Source organism: Salvelinus sp. IW2-2015, unplaced genomic scaffold (assembly GCF_002910315.2).
Source record: "Salvelinus sp. IW2-2015 unplaced genomic scaffold, ASM291031v2 Un_scaffold2134, whole genome shotgun sequence".
NCBI lineage: Eukaryota > Metazoa > Chordata > Actinopteri > Salmoniformes > Salmonidae > Salvelinus > Salvelinus sp. IW2-2015.
Genome location: NW_019943468.1, coordinates 126,340 through 129,349, shown reverse-complemented (window position 1 = coordinate 129,349; position 3,010 = coordinate 126,340).

Sequence of the window (3,010 nt, the reverse complement as noted above, 5' to 3'; positions counted from 1 at the left end):
CTAGTGGTCAGTGAGAAGTGACCACACTCGGTCACTACTAGTGGTCAGTGAGAAGTGACCACACTCGGTCACTACTAGGGGTCAGTGAAGTGACCACACTCGGTCACTACTAGGGGTCAGTGAGAAGTGACCACACTCGGTCACTACTAGTGGTCAGTGAGAAGTGACCATTCAGATTACGTCTCCAATGTAACGGTTCCAAGATGGCCACGCCCTATCGGTTAGTGAGAAAGGTTTTATTTACATATACACGTTTTTTTTGTTGCAATTTTAGGAGTTGGGACATGCTTAGTGATCGTATTAGGTTATTAAAAGGACCTTTACATAAATCATTTCAGTTCCACTATCGTGTTCTGTAGTTACCCTGACTAGAGATTCATGATTTTCTCATAGTGCCTTCCACAATTATTCATACCTCTCGACTTATTCAACATTGTGTTACAGCCTGAATTCAAAATATATCATATTATTTTTTCTACACCCAATAGTCCATACTGACAAAGTGAAAACATGTTTTAAGAAATGTGTGCAAATGTATTGAAAATGAAATACAGAAATATCTCATCTACATAAATTTTCACACCCCTGATACAGCGGTGAGTCGTTCTGGGTGAGTGTCTAAGAGCTTTCCACACCTGGATTGTTCAGCATTTGCCCATTTTATTMTTTTCAAAATTCTTTAAGCTCTGTCAAATTGGTTATTGATCATTGCTAGACAATCATGATGCAGCCACCACTACGCTTGAAAATATGGAGAGTGATACTCAGTAATGTGTTTTATTGGATTTGCCTCAAACAAAACACTTTGTATTCAGGACAAAAAGTGAATTTCTTTGCCAAATTGTTTTGCAGTTTTACTTTAGTGCCTTGTTTCAAACAGGATGCATGTTTTGGAATATTTGTATTCTGTACAGGCTTCCTTCTTTTCACTCTTGTCATGAAGGTTAGTATTGTGGAGTAACTACMATGTTGTTGATCCATCCTCAGTTTTCTCCTGTCACAGCCATTAAACTCTGTAACTGGTTTAAAGTAACCATTGGTCTCATGGGTAAATCCCTGAGTGGTTTCCTTCCTCTCCGGCCACTGAGTTAGGAAGGACGCCTGTATCTTTGTAGTGACTGGGTGTATTGATACACCATCCAAAGTGTAATTAATAACTTCACCATGCTCAAATGGATATTCAATGTCTGCTTTTATTGATTTTTTACCAATAGGTGTCTTTCAAAAACCATGTCAAACACTATTATTGCTCACGTATTATTGCACACGTACTGAGTCCATGCAAACTATTATGTGACTTGTTTAAGCACATTTTGACTCTTGAACTTATTCAGGCTTGATATAACAAAGGGGATGAATACTTATTGACTCAAGAAATGTTAGCTTTTCATTTGTAATTCATTTGTAAAAATTTCATAAAAACATAATTCCACATTGACATTATGGGGTATTGTATGTAAGACAGTGACATAAAGTCTAAATTGTATAAATTTTATATTCAGGCTGTTTGTAAACACAACATAATGTGGAAAAAGTCAAGGGGTGTGAAAAATACAGTAACTGGTGTGAATACTTTCTGATGGCACTGTATAGAGGCCCACAGCGTCATAATACCCATAAAACCTAGCGTTCAAACAGGGAAACTGTTCCAATTGATTTTTTTCTCACCATTTTAGAACACTTAAAAACTGTCTTGTGCAAGTTTTACATGGACACAAWACCTGTTTAGCAAAGGTGTCAGCTAGAGATGACGTGCAGGAGCATGCTGGGATTTGTAGTTTTGCATGATGTCTACGTTGATGCTAATCTGAGAGTAAATATATCCGAATATATTACTAAAAGTGGGGGGGAAATTAATGGTGGGAAAACGATTGGAACCATTTCCTTGTTTTACGGCTATTATGACTCATACTGTGGAAGTCTATAATGCACAGTGATTCCCCTTGACTCGCTCTCTGCTGAAATGCACAGTGATCCCCCTTGACTCGCTCTCTGTTGAAATGCACAGTGATTCCCCTTGACTCGCTCTCTGTCTCTGTTTGAAATGCACAGGATCCCCCTGACTCCTCTCTGTGGAAATGCACAGTGATTCCCCTTGACTCGCTCTCGGCTGCAAATGCACAAGTGATTCCCCTTGACTCGCTTCTCTGCTGAACGCACAGTCGATTCCCCTTGACTCGCTCTCTGCTTGAAATGCCAGTTGATTCCCCTTGACTCGCTCTTCTGCTGAAATGAACAGTGATTTCCCCTTGACTCGCTCTCTGGTTGAAATGCACAAGTGATCCCCGTTGACTTCGCTCTCTTGGGAAATGCACCGTGACTTCCCCTTGATCGCTCTCTGCTGGAAATGCACCAGTGATTCCCCTGAACTCGCTCTCTGCTGAAATGAACAGTGTTCCCCTTGGGACTCGCTCTCTGCTGAAATGACAGTACTCCCCTTGACGCCGCTCTCTGTTGAAAATGCACAGTGATTCCCCTTGACTAGCCTCTCTGTTGAAATGCACAGTGATCCCCTTGACCTTGCTCTCTGTTGAAATGCCACAGTGACCCCTTGACTTCTCTTCTGTTGAAATGCACAGTGATTCCCCTTGACTCGCTCTCTGCTGAAATGTACAGTGATTCCCCTTGATCGCTCTCTGTTGAAACACAGTATTCCCCTTGACTCTCTGCTGAAATGACAGTGCATTCTCTCGCTGAAATGCACAGTGATTCCCTTGACCGCTCTCTGCTGAAATGCACAGTGATTCCCCTTGACTCGCTCTCTGCTGAAATGAACAGTGATTCCCCTTGACTCGCTCTTGCTAGAACAGTGATTCCCTTGACTCGCTCTCTGTTGAAATGCACAGTGATTCCCCCTTGACTCGCTCTCTGTTGAAATGCACAGTGATCCCCGTTGACTCGCTCTCTTGGAAATGCACAGTGATTCCCCTTGACTCGCTCTCTTGTCTCAATCATCTCTGTCCCACCCTCTGTTCTCTCTGCTGTCTCATCATCTCTGTCTTCATCTCTC